We start from the raw sequence: 17,789 nt of genomic DNA on the forward strand, positions 1-17,789 counted from the left end.
AATGAGGTGGGGTGTGACTGTGTAACAATTCAGAAGGAGAACGGCCCGTGTGGTTTAAGATAGAGCACAGGCACTCCAACGATGGGGCAGACAAGTGAGGCCAACCTCCTCCTGCCGGGGCTCCATTAGTGCCCACTCCCACCTGACTGCACCGCTCGCCGCAGGCGGCAAGCACTGTCCCCTCTGTCATCTTAGGTGATGCCCACAGTAATGCCATGATGGGCAGGGCAGGTGTGATTATTATCCTCATTTTGCAGAGGAGGCCACAGAATCAAAAAGGTTAGGGGACTTGCCCATGGTCGCAAAGCCAAGAAGCAGCAAACTGGGACCCTTGGGTCTTCCAAACTGATCAAGCACAGTGGGGTGGATAGCCAGGGTCCAAGCGGCCGTCTATTCCCCAGGAGCTCAGAGTTTGCATATGGTGTTCTTACAGGCAGACAGCTTCTCCTCAGCCTGCTCCGCGTCTCCAAGCAGTCATGGGATATGCTTCTTATTCCCTTCCTTTGCTCCCACCCTCTCCTCCTGAACCCCAAAGGTGATGCCCTTCTAACTGTCTCATGGACTAGATGCCACACCCGGACAGCAGTAACGCAAGTACTTTAGCTTCTCTTCTCAGAGCCTTCTCTTCCTAGGCTGCCAGCCCAGCTGTCTCCCTGTCCAGTCCAGCCTCAATCTTCCTTTTCCCTCACAAGATGAATCCCAGTCCTGTTGCATCTGCTTCTCTTGATTGGTCTCCCCCTCTTATTCCTCCTTCCCAATCACTGATTGGCTCTCCTTTTCTGATTCCTCCCACCTTTCTGGACCCTCCTACTAATAACTTCCGCCAGAGGCTGCCTCAGGTTGTCCTTAGCAAACTTGTAGGTCATGGTTCTCCAGATGTCAGCGCTCTGCTGATCGCACAACAGCCCTCCTGAGGAGCCTGTTAAACACCCAGATGCCAGGGCCCCGGGCCCAGAGATGCTAATTCAGTAGGCCTGTGATGGGGCCTAGGACTTGGTAGTTCATAAAAACAAATCTTAGGTGATGCTGATATTCAGTGAAATTTGAAAATCACTCGAGTCTAAACCTTTGAGTCAAAAATCAGGAAAACTAAGGCCCAAAGAGGCTAAGTTACATGTCCAAGATCACACAGTTAATAAACTGAAAGCAAATATTTTGAAGCTACTGGTCCCCCCGTGACATTCTTCCTATGCTGAAGACATGCATGACACAGAGGCACACATCCCCCCATCCCACCCCCCCACATACGCCCTCCTGAGCTAAATGTAGGCTCTCTGGGATTGACTACAATCTGGCCCCTTTGCTTCTAGGCCACAGAGCCTGGTCTGGGACAGAGTAGTCCCTGTGGAGTGGGGGAAGGACGGCTGTTCCTTGATGAAAGCTATCACTCCGCCGGGGCCAGGGCCTGGCAACATTCTGCTGCCCAGTCAGAGCCCAGGTCACACACCAGGCGGTGATGCAACTTGAGCTGCCCCTCCCTGTCCCAGCTGTCCCAGGAGGTTCCAGGGGCCTGGCCTCACAGCCACCCTCCCCAAGATTCAGGTGTCATACCGCTGGGCGCCACGCCAGGCTCCTGGTTCCCAGGCTCCCTCTCCCTCCCTCGAGGCTGTGGGAATCCCAGGAGATTACAGTTGTCTCTCATGGAAGGCTCAGATGGCTGTGAAGGGTGCTAAGGCAGTGGGGCCTCCTCTGGGCCCCGGGAGACCCTTTCTCACTTCGAGCAAGCCCTGAGTGGGCAGACCAGGTCTGCCAGGCCCTGCCATTCTGGATTGCCTACTGTCCCTAGGCTCTTCGCTGCCAACCCTGTGCCTCTCCTGCCTTTGCTCTTGTCCTGATTCATCTTGACACATCTGCTGACAGTCACCCCTTCCTACAAACTGCAGTTCTGAAGTTTCTAGTATCCAGGAGAATTCTGAGAGCCAGTCCCTCTGCTTCTTCTGATTGTGATCACATCCCCACTTCACTGATACCCATAGGGGAGGGCGTGGGGATGGGGGGAGTAGCAGAGATAGAAATGAGGGCATTTCTGACACACCAAGAAGAATGGATAAAATACCAAGCACTGGCTGAGGGAAGCAACTGGAACCCACCTGCATTGCTTCTTGGGAATGCAAAATGGTATAGCCACTTTAGAAAACAGTTTGGCCAAAAAGTCTTCAGGGGCTACAACGAAGCTCTGAAACCCTGCATGCTGGAGAAGAGGCTGGGGAAGCAATAGGGACAGGCTACAGAGAAGGTAGCATTAGTCCAGTTACAGATGAGGCCATGAGGCTCACGGAAGTTGCTCAAGGTAACACAGTGGTAAGAGACAAAGCCTGGTTTGGGACTCTAGTATTCCTTGGTGGCTAGTAGTTTCTATCTCATTTGCCCCACTATGCGATAGGAGCACAAGGATCTCTCTCTTAGCAAGTCTCATCTGCTTTGGTAAAGCTTTTTATGGTCTCAGACATCTCCCTTGCTCTGCACCTCAAAACCATGAGGGTACTGATAGCCCAGCAAGTCTTAGGGGTTCAGATTTGCTATCAGATGGATGTGGGACAGTGTCCAGGCTGGAGAGGGGACCCTGGGACTGTTACTCTATCTCCCTGAGTCTCAGTTTCCCCATCTTCCATGTGAGTTGATAACGGTAACGATCTCCTAGGGTTGCTGTGTAGATTACATGAGCCGATGAATGGAAGGTGGAGCTGTCACAGGGGTCCTCAAACTTTTTAAACAGGGGGCCAGTTCACTGTCCCTCAGACCGTTGGAGGGCCGGACTATAGTTAAAAAAAAAAACTATGAACAAATTCCTATGCACACTGCGGGCCCAGGACGAGTTGGCTGCTAAGCAGGACAGGCAGCGGCACCCGGCGGGCCAGATAAATGTCCTCGGCGGGCCGTATGTGGCCCGCGGGCCGTAGTTTGAGGACCCCTGTGTAGCATATAGCAGGTGCTCTGGCAGAACTCAGGGAGCAACCTCTGATCTTGATGAAAGACAAACCCAGGGCCAGGCATCTTCTGCCACCATGTAAGCCGTCTGATGTCCCCAATCTCCCAGGCTCTGACCTTCTCCCTCCCAAGCTCAGTTCTGCCCACGCCATTCTTGTCTAAACATTCCTAAATGTCACTCTTTGGTTGTTGTTTTTTAAGGCTCTGTGTCTTTATCTAGGTGACATTTTTCTTTCTTCCACAGGGACTGTTATGAGAACAGGAGTGAAAATAACAACAGGGCCCCTGGTCAGGCTTCCCCCAAAAGCAGGAGGATGTTTTGGCCGAGGGGCACCCAGAGGGAGTCCTACGGGGTAGAGGGCGGGGGAGAGGGGGATTGAGCTGTGGCCAGTTCTGCAGCTGAGTCAAAGGAGGCCTCCCTCTCTAGGAAAAACCCCACTGAGTTTTGAATCTCGCATGTGATGAGTCAATGAAACCCAGCTCTGGTATTCCTGACAAATCCGAAGCCTTCCACATAGGAATTCGGGGAGCAGGTTAAAACACCTTCTAGCTCTTTCTGTCCACATGGGCCTATGCTGACAGACTCAGTCAGATCAATTCGAAGCATCCCCTGGCTGGGTGAAGACCAATCACGGAGCTGACGGCAAAGGGTCCCCCCACAGCCAGGCTCTCCTGCGGCTCCAGCCTCAGCCTTGTGTTACTGTGGTTGGTGGACTCGCTTGTCTTCACAAGGCATGTGGGGATTGTCTTATGGCACCTGGTGCCTGTGATACATCAATCAGTGCCTCAGTGAGGGTCGAGTGAAGTGACAGAGACCCCTGCTCTCTGGAGAAATGAAGGGTAGGACTTCTGAGAGGAGGTGAGTTGAAGGCAGAAGACATCTCCATTTAAAACTTGACTCCCCTAGTCTGCCCAGCTCACCACACCCTCCCCGTGCTCCAGGAACTGGCCATCGCCAGGCATGCACACCAGGGTGCTCCCAGCTCACCTCCCCCCCCCCCCCCGCCCCCACCGATGAACTGGAGCAAAGAGCACCTGTTAGCCAGTCAGATTCTTTCTGCCAGGAATTAGAACTTTTTACCTGAGAGGATAGCAGGTAAGAGGAAAAGTGGTGACCTGTCTTTTTACTACCTGTCCACAGTGAGTCCTCAGGGGGCTCAGCTTCTAGTTATCCTCCCCACAAGGCCTAGAATAATGGAATAGCCACTCTCTGGGAAATGGTCAGTGGGTTGTCATGACAGCGGAAGGGGAACAAGGCTGTCCAGAAACAGACCCAGAAACAATGGTGCAAGAGCAAATAGTTTACCCGGGAGGTGCAGGGAACACTGGTAAGGAGTGGGAAAATTCAACAGGGAAAGGAAGGCAGATAGTAACGGACGCATCTTATGACAGCTGCCTCTGCGGGGATGAACTCAATCCTACAGGAAATCCCAGGGAACTGGTGAGGAAGACATGGGACAGGGTGAGCTCACCTGAGGGGTGAGAGAGCTGGGGTATTAATATCTCAACTCCCCAGTAATTGATGAGGGCTGATGGGATGATGGTGTGCCACTCCCTGGCATGTCTAGCCTGTCTTTCGTGGTCTGAAAAAGTGCTCAGGGACAGAAATGCAGACACTGCAGGTAGAAGTTGGCCGGGAAGATCCAAGGGGATGGATGGGCACTGACGGAGTCTGCCCAATGGTGGGTCACACACGGCTCTTCAAGCTTCCACTTTTAAGTGACACTGTCACTTCCACTCCCATGTCATTGGCCAAAGCAATTCATAGCTGCCATGTACCTAGATAGGGAGACACTAGAATCCTTGTGCACAGCCCACTGCCAGCCACAGGGACCCAGTCTGGTCTCTCACTGCTCATGTAGAGAGCAGCTGAACGGAATCTGCCGTGAGACACCACAAATCTTGTTCACTGGCCACAACTGGTCTCATCTGGAAACACTTCTAGCTCCTTCCCTCCCCTCACTTCTCCTGTGGTCCATTTTGGGTTTCCTCTCTCTTCTCTCTTGCTTCTCAGTAACAGTCATTTCCCAGTGTACCCTCAGCCCTCCCATCACAGATGCCCCAGGGGGGTTTCTTAGCTATTCCTGTTCACCTCTCAGTCTAAATAACTGAACACTTTGTCATTTGCAAACCGCACAGGCAGCGATCGTTTCTTCTCACTTCATGTGATGGGCATTATCTTCAGATCCACAGATGAGGGCACTGAGGCACAGAGGAAATGGATGGCCTGCTCAAGGATTCACAGTTCATGGCAGACCTGGGATTTGAAAGTCAGGTCTCCTGGCTCCGAGTCCAGTGCTCAACCTTCCCCGACATGTGGCTTTTCTGAGGTCGACTCCCGGCCTGACCCTACCATTCTAGGGCCACCGATGCCACCTCTGTCTCGCCAGCTCAACTGGCAAGCACTGTTATGTCACAACTCCACACCTTTGCCTGAGCTGTTCTCTCTTCCTTGAAAGCCCTCCTCCATCTTCACCAACCAGAGGGCCCCCCAGAAGTTGTCCCTCTTCACCAGGCAGGAAGTGTTGGCAGGTGAATTTCCTTTACCTGGGGCTACAGTCACTTAAATGCCAACTCCATGGCTCACTGCCTAAAATGCAGCCTAAACCTCCTTCCTTCTCCCCATCAGCTCACTCCATTAGTTCCATTTCCTGCTCCGGTGAAGCTCCACGTGGCTGTCAATGCTGGCAGCTGGCAGCCAGCCCAAGGAGGCAGAGTCCTCCCTGGAACCCTCATGTCTAGCTGGCAGATGGGGAAAGAGTAGGGAGAAGACACACCCCTCTGAACTGCCTCAGCCTGGGATGACAGTCACCTCCACTATTACTCCACTGGCAAGAACCAGTGGCATCCCCACCCCCACCCCCACCCCCACCCATGCAGGAATGCCACAGCAGTGAGCCAGGGACCAAGAGGAGGTTTTAGGAAGCGCTCCACCATGGGCCTCGGTGAGGCACTTGGGTTTTATTCTAGAAGTGACCAGATGAGAAGCTACTGGGAAGGTGGAAAACAGAGAAGTGAAATGATCTGTGGCTTCAGGAAGGAGAGACTAGGGGTGGGGCTAGAGGGGAGAATCACCCAATCACTGGACTAGTTTGGTGCTACAGGTGGAATTTGATCTCAACGGGTCTGACGCCAGAGTGTCACCCCTGGGACTGAAGTGGATACCTGCCCACCCATCTCCTGGCCTCCTGGAGACAGTACAGCAACGGAGGCAGAGAATAGGCTTCAGAGTAAGTCAGGCCTGGGGTCGAACCCTGGCTCTGCACTTAGCAGTTTCAGGACTTCCATTGCCTTGCTCAGCCTGTTTCCTACAAAATGGTGATAATCGTGTCACGTAGCTCATAGAGGGGTGTGAGCCTTCCTTGAGACACTTCCTATGAAGTGTGGGGTTGAGGCACAGTGACTCTCTGCACTGGAGAATCCAGGGGCAACCTGCTAGGTGTAGTTCTAGTAGCCTTGGGAAGGGGATCCCTCATCCCTAATGTTCAGCTTTCCTTTTCCTAGAAGTCTGGGATCCTGTCTCCTGGGCTTAAGGCTTTGCTTCCTGTGACCACGCAGAGTCCCCTGAGAGAGGCAGCACATTTCACAGTCCCTGTCAACTCCCTCTGGGGAAAGAGCTTCAGTGAACCCTCCCCAGAACCCTGCTTGAATGAGGGTGTCAGGGCCCAGTCCACCGGGAAAGGACTGCCAACCAGAAGAAAAATTACTCTCAAATTGGGGCCAAAGACCCTCTTTCCCTCTTGGGCAATTTTGCTGCTCTTCCAGCCCAGAATCCTGTCACATTCCTCAAATCCATTCGGGAAGGAGAAATTGGCCAAAATCTGGCCCTTCCGAGCTCCCATTTGGAGCTCCCATTTGGAGCTCCCGGGCTAGGACCTGGCCAATGTGAGGAGCTGGGAGTGAAGGCTTGGCATCAACGTTTGAATCTCTGAGGATCAAAACTGAGAGTTTTCCTGATGCCAGTGTTCACATTGATTCGAAGGTGGCAAGCTCCAAAGAGGTTATACAAAGCTCTGACCTAAACCTGCTCCTGGCGGAGCACATTTTGACAGGCTGAAGAGTGATGGGTTGAAGGGCTCTGGAAGAATAAAGAGGGAGCATGACAAGTCTGTGCAGGAGATAAAGCCTGGGGGTGCCGTCTTGGGGGTGGAGTGCCTGGGGTTGCTCGCTGGCCACATAAAGGGCTGGAGCTAGAGAACCAAAGGGAGGAGCTGGGGCGGGCCCACCAGGAGCAGTGACGTAAACCTGCAGAATGTCCCCTCAGCCTGTTTCCTACAAAGTGGTGATAATCGTGTCACGTGGCTCATAGAGTGGTTGCGAGCTATACGTGAGGCACTTTGTTATGCAAAGCTCACAGTTGAGACTTAATAGACAAGTGTGGCTTCAGGGTGGAGAGGAGTGATCTAGGGGGAAGACAAGAGAGAAAAGGAGGAAGAGGGGAGGAGAAGGGGTTAAAAAGATGTGAGAGACATGGGGTTTCAGAGTCCACTGGCCATCCTGAAACCTCTCCCACTACATAAATAACACCTGGAAATCCTGGGCAAAATACAACAAACACCCTTTCAAAGAAGCACTGAATTCTCTGGCAGGTGAGGGCAATCCTCAGGGGCCCCAGATGAAGAAAGAACCAAGAATGCTAAGATGATATTGAGGGTGACAGTTTCTCTCAGGGTATTAGCCCACCTCATTAACATAGGATCTGAAGTTTTAAAATCCACCCAAGCAAGAGAGGAAGTTGGAATTGAGATCCAAGCATAAAACCTAGATCCCTGAAGGGCTAAATCTGGAGTGAAAAGTTGGCCCATCAGCTAAGAGATGGAAAGAAACACATCTGTCTTGGCCTGGGCTCTGTGTTGAAAAAAGTCAGTCTCTCCTAAGAACTTGAAATCATAGGCTCCTCCCATCTGCCGGTTGGGGTTCAAGTGCACACAGCTTATGTGTTTGGAAAACCCCAAACCAAGAAAGGTATTTAAAGTGGGGCCAGATTCTTAGCATCTTTGGATACTATTGCTGATCCTCTTTGGAGCTGACACTCTTAACCCAGGCCTCACAGGATTCCCACAGATAAGGAAAATCAACTTTTGGGTTGACAGTTTTCAAAGACTAGAGTCTGCTCATGATCCATCAAATTTTATATCTCCCCCTTTCTCTGTAGTAATAAAGTTGAATCTGAATTCAGGAGAGCCTGTCTTGGGATCACATTAACCAGTCTCCCTTGCAGTGAGCTCCTGCCACCTTCTTTGGTCTGCAGGATTTACAGCTTCTCATAAAACTGCAACACTCCCTCGGCGTGCTTCTGGTGTAGCCCAGGATGCACAGCCACAGCCAAGCTCTCCAGACAGGCTTCTGATATTTGTCCATGAGCATATTACTCACTTGATCACAGCAGTCAAGACAAAAGCCATGGTTCCCCTGGAAGGAGGGACCCTTTGTCACCAAAAGGATTAGGAAAGGGACCTGTGGGAGCCCACTGGCCCCGGAGAGGCTGATTGGCGTTTCTGCCTTTGGTTCTATTTCTGCCTGTCTTCGCTCAGCCGGGGCACCTCTTCGCTGAAGTCCTGTGGACATGACTCAGGCTAACCGCCTCTCTAACCACGGAGTCTTTCATCAGTTCCAGGCCACCCCCAACCTGGCAGGCTTGGGCCTCCCAGCTGGCCTCCACCTCCTCACCCACCCACTCCTTTCCAATCTCTGGAAGGAAACCTCCTGCAGCTTTGATATTGGCTCCTCTTCCTAAAAGCCTCATTGCACTGTCTTTTCTGTTCCGGAGAGTAGAGTCTTTAATCTTCGCTGCCAGGAGGACTCTGGTCTTCCTTGCTCAGAGATTCTCGTCCACCTGTCCTTTTCTTCCGGCTCCTTCTCCCCCTTCTCTGCCTTCTTCACCCCCTCTTCTTCCTCTTCCAGAAAGCCCCCCTTGATTAAAGGGGAGTGGAGGAAGAACATCACTGCCCAGTGCCATCTTGCCTCCTCGCCTTCTCTGCTGGACCAAAAGAGGCAAGCAGCGTGTCCCGCCCATGCACGCCACCCCCAACATGTCTTTCTTTTTGGAATTAGTCAAGCTCATTCCAAAGTTCAGAGAAGAAAATAGCCAGGCAAGAAGAGGCAAAAACCTAAAAAGGAATAGGGAGGGGCCCCAGAGTTAGAAAGCTATGGCGATTAAAACAACATGAATAGACAGTTCAGTGGAACAAGGGGGGAAAAAAACAACCCTCTGAAATGAAAACCAAGAGCAACAGCAATTCAGTATGTGGTAATGATCGTGTTTCAGATCACTGGTGATAAGATGGGTCGTTTATTAAATGGTATGGAACAACTGGAAAAAAGTTGGAGCCCTGTCTCACAGCTTACACGAAAATAAATCTCAGAAGCATCAAAAATGAAACCATACAAACGCGATGAAAAGATTTTAAAAGTTAATTTGGAGGTAGGAAGACCTTTTAAAATCTGATACAAAACATAGAAGCCATAAAGAAAAAGTGAATAAATTTGACTACAGATAAGTCAAGGTTCTCTCCCTGGAAAAAAATACCCTAAGCAAACAACATATTGTCATCTCTTAGCATGGGCAAAGGGGTTGTTTTATTAATATGTAAAGATTCCTGCAAATCCATAAGAAACAGGAACAATCCAGATAAAAAACTAGCAAGTAAAGAAAATGAGCAGACAGTCCCGAGGCAGGAAGAACAAATGGTTCTTAGACACGTGAAAAGATGCTCAACCTTTCTCACAGAAGAAATGCAAAGTAGGCTACAAGGAGATAGCCCTTTTTCACCTATTGAATCAGCAAAAATAAAAAAATATTTGCTAACAACTTTTATATATTGTTGGTGAGAGCGTAAATTGGTCCCATCTCTGAAGAAAGGAATTGGTCCTATCAAAATAAAAAAAAAATTCATATGTCCTCTGGTCCAGAAATGTTACTCCTAGATATTTATCCTACAGATTAAACAGAAAAGTGCATACTTGCAGGCCTATTGTATGGAAGCAACGCTTGTAAAACCAAAGGTTGGGAAAAGACCTAAATGGCTAAAAGAGGATGAACGAAATGCATTGTTCAAAAAATGGAATACCAACAATTGTCTTAAAAATGGGCCTACTCTCTCTGTGCTGATATGTAGACATCTTCAAGTAAGTAAAGTGGGAAAATTCAGGGGGAACGCGAGTGTGTAGTATGTTACCTTTTCATGGAAAACAAAAGTGTGTATTTATTGACACAGACTGTCCCTGGAAGGATCTGTAAGAAGGTTAGTGGTGACCTCATTTTACAGATGAGAAAGCTGAGACTCAGAGAGGTAAAGTAATTTGTCCAAGTTCACAAGAGGTGCTGGGACCCAAACCCAGAACCGGATCTCTTAACCACCGCACTTAGTATCATGCCTAGCACAAATGAATGCTCAGCCAGTCCCAGCTGTCAGCACTATCCTGCCACTGTCCTCAGAACAGAGAGCAAAGTCCAGGCCAAGAGGATGAGGCAAAGCACGGCCCGGGGAGAGCACGTTCTTGCCCCCAGGAGTCTGATGCAGGTCACTGTGGCCCAGTTACTGATGGAAAAATAGAAGGTCTGTGCTAAAAAAATGAACGGTGTGGTCCCTCCTGCAGCCACATGCTCCTCCCGCCTTGTTTTTCCCCTGCCTGGTGGGATCTTATTTCTAGTTCCAGTAGGAAAATGAATCGAGTCACTTAGGTGAGAGCCTAGCCACATTAGGAACACCAGGTGTGGACAGGCTGACCAGCCTGGCCTCGGGTAGTGCAGGCAAGTGTGAAACTAGCAGAGGCCTGAGAAATCCAGACTGTCACTGAATGCCATGCACTAATTGGTTTAATTAAGGTGCAGGCCTATAGGTCACAAGAGCACATGATCACGTTGGAGGAGTGTAAACAGGATCTTAAATGAATTTGGGATTAGGTCTTCTCTGTTACTGACATCAGCTGTCAGGTCTTTAGCTTGTGATAAATACATTCCTGGGCAAGAGCTTTGTCCTAAAGGGGGCTCCTGAGCAGAGTGGGGGCCTTGGGAAAGCTGTTTGGAGAAGATGTGACTTGCACATGGTCATGAAAAAAGGTAAGTGGGGATAGTGGAGAAGAAGGAAAGGAGAAAACTGTCTTATTGCCTACTGTGCACCATGTTCAATCACCCTCAGAACTCTGGATCATCCCCCACAATGCTTTGCGATAAGGATTGTGCTCCCATTCTGTAGATGAGGAAACTGAGGCTGAGAGTCAGCTCTAAATCAGGGCTGAGGTCACAGCTAAGTAAGCAGCAAAGACAGAACAGAAAGAAGGCTAAGATTAGCCAAACACTTTCCATGTATGGCAAGTGCTTACCATTCGTGTTATTACTTTGATACTTCTCAAAACCCAGTAGCTTCAGTGTGTTTATCATCATTTTATAGAAGAGAAAACTGAGGTCCAGAGAGCTTAAGTGGCTTGCTGGTGAGTGGTCTGTCTTACAACATGATTCATGCTCTTTCTCCCCAGTACCTCAGAGTCTTGAATTGCAAGGAATCCACACATCGGTAGTGAATCAAAAAAATAATGATGGCATACATACCAAATGTTTTATGATTGTGTGCTGCTTTTCAAATGTTCATCCACTGCTGGTATATTGGTTAAAATATACATTGCAATATAATCAATGTTAAAGGGTAATTAATTCATAGTTACTTTGAAAAAATATTGTGTCCCTCTCCGCAACTTGGTCCCCATCAATGGCTACAAAATACAACCGTTGAACCTCAGGGGTCTGAGACATGGGTCGAGACTGTAAAAGGGCTTTCATCATGAAAAAAGTTGGGGAAGCTTGCTCTGCCCTCCCTGGTGGAAGAAGGTTTGGGAGGAAAGTAGGTACTTTTCAAAGGGAATTAATTTGACCATGGTGGGGGTGAGGGGGTGGTTCTGGCTAAGGATGCTTTTCCAATAGGGTGCAGAGGCAGAAAGGACCAGGAGGAGCAAACAACCCCCAAACCTCGGTGTCTTATAACAATGAGCTCATGAGAGATAACTATCGGGAGAAACCAAGATGGCGGCATAGGTAAACACCTAAACTGCTGCCTCGCACAACAATTTCAAAACTACAACTAAAAGACAAAACATCTATCACCCAGAACCACGGGAAAGCTGGCTGAGTGGAAGTTCTACAACTAGAAGGAAAGAGAAAAGAGCATTGAGACGTGCACAAGCGCTGAAAAGCTGAGGTACTGAGGCACGCGAATGGGGCTGGCGGCAGGCGACTAGGTGCATTGCTTTTTTCAACCCAAAGGGAGACAAGCTCCCGATTATTCCGAACTCCAGTTTCTGGGGAGACGCTGGGGACCCAAACTCCTACGGGGAGAAGCTGGACTGTCTGCCAACGGGTCGGAAAGTGAGGGTGACTTTCTTGCAGAGGTGCACCCAGCAATTATTGTTTACTGCGCTGGGGCGCGAGATGCAGGGACTTGGAAACGCGGAAACGCAGAGATGGCTGACTGGCAGCCATCGCTGTTTGCCACGCCGTAGCCTAGTGACTCCCTGAGACCCCACCCCACACAATCTACAAACCCACCCAAGCTCCACACAGTGGCTTTTGCATATAAATGGCCTGCCCTATCGCAGCTTAACCTAACAAACTGCAACTCTGGTCAGACAGCCCCAAAACCTCCAAACTTCAAGCAAAGAGGAGAAAACTGTAGTTCTCACTGTAGCTCCTGCTGGGTGTCCTCAGACAGTAGCTGACCTGCACCCCATTGGAGATCCAGAAGCTAGTGTATCTAGTGGTCAGTGTGAGACGACACCAGATTTCAACTACTCACATCCATAAGTGACACATTCAAGAGGCAGACTCAGTGAGCACCAAAGCCCCACTGAAACAAGTCCTGCCCCATAAGCGTGTCTCCAGCACAGCAGTTCTTCCATTATAGACACAGTGGGTCCTCACAGCCAATTGGCCTGGAGGTCAATTCCTCCCAGTGACACCAACAACAATCAAGACTTAACTACAAGAAGGCTGTGCACACAGCCCACAAAGGGGTGCACCAAGAGTGTCCACCTCAGGTAACTGGGAGGCCGACCCACTGGGCCATATAGGACACCTAGCACACAAAGCCACCCTACCAACTCAGGGAAGCAGCAAAAATGCGGAAACAAAGAAACAGATAACAAATGAAAAAAATGGAGGAAAACAAACGACAGGATATAGAGTTCAAAACCACAGTTATAAGGTTTTTCAAGAATTTCCTAGAAAAGGCCGATAAATTTAATAAGACACTCGAGGATATGATAAAGGACCAACTAGAAATTAAACATACACTGACTGAGATAAAAAATATTATACAGAGACCCAACAGCAGACTAGAGGAACGCAAGAATCAAGTCAAAGATATGAAATACAAAGAAGCAAAAAACACTCAACCGGGAAAGCAAAAAGCAAAAAGAATCCAAAAATTTGAAGCTAGTGTAAGAAGCCTCTGGGACAACTTTAAGAGTACCAACATCCGAATTATGGGGGTGCCAGAAGAAGAGAGAGAGCAAGACACTGAAAACCTATCTGAAGAAATAATGACTGAAAACTTCCCCCACCTGGTGAAAGAAATAGACTTACAAGTCCAGAAAGCACGCAGAACTCCAAACAAAAGGAATCCAAAGAGGACCACACCAAGACACGTCATAATTAAAATGCCAAGGGCAAAAGACAAAGAGAGAATATTAAAAGCAGCAAGAGAAAAGCAGTTAATTACCTACAAGGGAGCACTCATATGACTGTCAGCTGATTTCTCAACAGAAACTATGCAGGCCAGAAGGGAATGGCAAGAAATATTCAAAGTGATGAATAGCAAGAACCTACAACCAAGATTACTCTACCCAGCAAAGTTATCATTCAGAATTGAAGATCAGATAAAGAGCTTCACAGACAAGAAAAAGCTAAAGGAGTTCATCACCACCAAACCAGTATTATATGAAATGCTGAAAGGTATTCTTTAAGAAGAGAAAGAAGAAAAAAGTAAAGATAAAAATTATGAACAACAAATACATATCTATCAACAAGTGAATCTAAAAATCAAGTGAATTAAAAATCTGAGGAACAGAATAAACTGGTGAATATAATAGAATCAGGGGCATAGAAAGGGAGTGGATTGATAATTCTCAGGGGGAAAGGGGTGTGGGGGGTATGGGAAGAGACTGGACAAAAATCGTACACCTATGGATGAGGACAGTATGGGGGAGGTAAGGGCAGAGGGTGGGGTGGGAACCGGGTGGAGGGGAGCTATGGGGGGAAAAGGAGAAACAAATGTAATAATCTGAACAATAAAGATTTATTAAATTTAAAAAATAAAATAAAAAAGAAGGAACTCTTAAAAAAACAACAACAAAAAAAAAAAACAATGAGCTCACGAGTCTGCAGTGGGCTATGGTGACTGCTCCTGGCTGTGGGTGGGACTTAAGCTCTGTCCCCATGTCTGTCATCTCTGGACCCAGGTTGAAGGAGCAGTGGCTACACAGGCCCGCTCTTCTCAGGGTGCAAGGCTGGAGCTCAAGAGGCCGAGCCATCCACACAAGCACGTTTAAGCCTCCGTTTGGATGGGCTGTAAGTCATGTCTACCTCCATTCCACTAGCAAAGCCAAAGTCAGCGGGGCAGGGCAGTATCCTCTGCTGCACAGCAAGGAGAGGAGAATGCATGTTTGCTGAACAGTAACAAATCTACCACCGAGGCTGAGTCTGCCTGCAGCCACCTGGGCAGAAGGCCGAGAGGACCACTCCAGGGTCCCCAAAGGCTCAAATTTAAAACCCACAGTAGCCTTAGACCGGGGCACACATGGCCGTCACCTAACAAGCATCAGCCATGGAGGCCCTTCAAAGCCCTTTGCTGAGTCTGATTCTTCACCTGCTTGGCCCAGTATACATACCCTTTGAGCTACGATGGCTTCAGGACAGTTGAGTCAGCCCCAATGCAAGGCTCTCTCCTGCCTCCTTGCCCATCTCGGGATTGCTCCCCACTAGCTCATAAAACATTCATTTCTCCTAATTCAAATATTTTCACCCTTTAGAAGACTTGTTAATACTGTATTTTAAGAAGCATTTTAAGAAATCATTGTCTGCTCTGGCTGGAACAGTAGCTCATAAATGATTGATTTCTGCTGGCAGGAGATGAGGATTCTCTTTCTTTTGGAGCAGAAAAGACATGGACCTGGCTGGGATCTCAGAAGGACAGGCAAGTGTCGGGTACCGGGGTGGGGGGAGTGTAGGAAGAGGATCTTCACCCACCCAGGGCAAGAGGAGAAGAAACAGGGCCCCCTTTAGTCCACCCCTAAATGGGGTTCCTATTCCTGGGTTTCCTCACCCTGGTTTAGACCATGGGCTCAGTGGAATTCCTGCTCTGCCTCCTGCCAGCTGTGTTACCCTGGGCCAGTTGCTTGGTCTCTCTGAATTGCAGTCTATGTGCCCATAAATCAAGTAGTGCTGTTGGGAAGTGAAGAATAAATGAGGTGATGCCTGAAGAACCATCATCTACCAGGTTCAATAAGTGGTCATTTTCCTCTGTTTTCAAATTCCCTCGGTATGGGGCACCCTGAACCTGCATTCAGACTCTGAACTTAGTGCTGGAATGGGCGTAGGGCAAGAAGAACTTCCATATTGGGTTCCCGGGGAGGCCCTCTGTGCTGCCTGGAGGACCCCCGTAGGGCAATCCAGCAGTGCCCTTGAGCCTGGCTTGTCCCCTGGAGGCAGGAGTGACCTAGATCAGAGCGTCTCAGTGGTGTCTCGGAGCCACTGCGGGCCGCAGTGCTCAGTGCTCCGGTGGGAGCTGCCAATGCAATCTGCCTTCCCTGTGCCAGCCTCAGCCCCAGGGGATCTATTAGCATCTCACACTTGTGCACAGCTCGGTAAATCAGCCTCCTCGTGCAGGGTATTCTGTGTGGCAGTATTCGCTGGGGATAGAACGGGACTCAGAGGTGTGGGAAAGGCTGCTCAGAGCCCCAGGGAGCAGGGCCGGGGGGTACACCAAGCAGGAACTGCCTAAGCCCATGGGGATTTGACCCCCTTTCCCAGCCATCATCTGGTGTCCATGGGAGGGGGTGGGGGTGATAGGGGCCACAGCCCCTGATCACTCTCTGGCATGAATGCTGGGTACCCCATCCTGACCCAGCTTTGCCTCCCGCTGGGCTTGAATCCTTAGGCACACCCAGAAACCCAGAACCAGAGTGGCTTAGCCCCTGAGCGGAGGGACATGGGAAGGCTGGCGTTTCTCAGGACAGTGACCCAGGTGCTGGTTCATTCCTAAACAGCAAGTGCAAAAGCTTTGAGTTTTGTTATAGAACTAAGGCGCAAGTGTCTGACTGCACCGGCATTCTTGTCATTGTTCTGATGAAGTTTTTGGAAAGTGAGGATAAGGGTTTTCATTATCACAGCCCTGGAGTGGTCCTGAAGAGCCCGTGGTGGGGCAAGCGTGTGCACTAATGAATGGAAACAAATAGTCTGAGCGTCATTGATGGGGTGTAACCTTCTCCACTGAGTAAAGAAACTCAGAAAAAGTAAAAAGCTTGGCTAAAATAAAAAAGCCATTTAGGGTGATGCCTGAACCAGGGCTCAAATCCCAATTCAGGCTCTTTTCTGTTTCCACATTTTCTCCACGGCCACTTAGCCGCTATGGGTCTCACTCTTCCCCCCTGCAAAGTGGGGATAATCACACATCCCTTCGCACCCGCAAGGTCTTCCTGGGAGCTCTCCACAGGGAGCAGGTGAAACAGGTGAGACCAAACAGGATCACTGCTGGGCCCGTTTCCCTAGGCTGCAATCCCCAGGCCCTGGAGCTCAGTCCTCCCCGGGAGCTGGGAGAGCCCAGCCTGCTGTTTGTCAGCTTAACCTGCTTCTGCCTCACAGAGCAGAACCTTGAGAATACACATTTCACTGAAACGTACTCTCCCTGGATCCCTGGTCTGGGTTTTATTCAGCTCACCTGTCGGTCGGGAAACACACATGTGGCCATGGCCAGAGCCAGGTTGAGGAGTAGGTGGACTTGTAAGCCTCCTTCACTACCACTCCTCCCTTTCCTTGCAAAGTGGACCCAGCCAGACTCTGCCAGCTGGTGCCCTTCAGCCCATCTCTCGGGGGGCTGCATTTTAAAAAGGAAATGGGGAAACACCTGTCCCCAAAGGTACAGAGGGCTCCTGGTAAGGTATCAGCTTCTTCGTTCCTGTGGGCAGGAGGGGGATTCCGGTGTCGCTGTGTCAGCCCACATGGGCAGCCACCTACTCCCTGATGCACGAGGCCTCCCGAACTGCCACTGGCCACCTTGAGTTTGGTTTACCTTTTAGCCTTGTGATAACAACTTCACAGCCACGGCCCCTTTCTTCTTATCCTTCTCTCCTGGGCAGAGAGCCGAGAGACCTGAATTCCAGTCCTAGCTCTGACCCTGACTGTGTGATTTTGGGCAAAACATTGTTATTCTCTGGACTTCACTTTCCTCATCTCAAAAATGGGGAGATTTGACCGGAGGATGGTTAAAACCCTTCAGCCCTGAAGGTAAATGACTGTGTCGTTCTCTGAGGATCTGTGTGCCCAGCAAAGGCCTGGGGTGTGTGTGTGGGGGGGGGGGTTGGGGGGGGGCGGTGCCTGATGGTTGTGCTGTCGGCGATTGGAAAGACAAGGCATGCAAAGTTACCAGAACTAAACAGCAATAGGAGACAACCTTACAAAGTCCATCTGTCACCAGAAAGTTCACACTCAGGGCTAATTGGGCTGGGAATGACCTTGAAGAGATGTAAGACAGAGAGGTTGGTGAGGAGGGAGAGATGAAGGGACTGACATGGTTAAGGAAGTATTCTGGCAGGGAAGGGGGGGGCGGGGCGCAGAGCTGAGCTCAAAGGGATGGGTGGGGTTTGAATCGATG

This window comes from Plecotus auritus, assembly GCF_963455305.1.
Source record: "Plecotus auritus genome assembly, chromosome: 7".
Taxonomy (NCBI): domain Eukaryota; kingdom Metazoa; phylum Chordata; class Mammalia; order Chiroptera; family Vespertilionidae; genus Plecotus; species Plecotus auritus.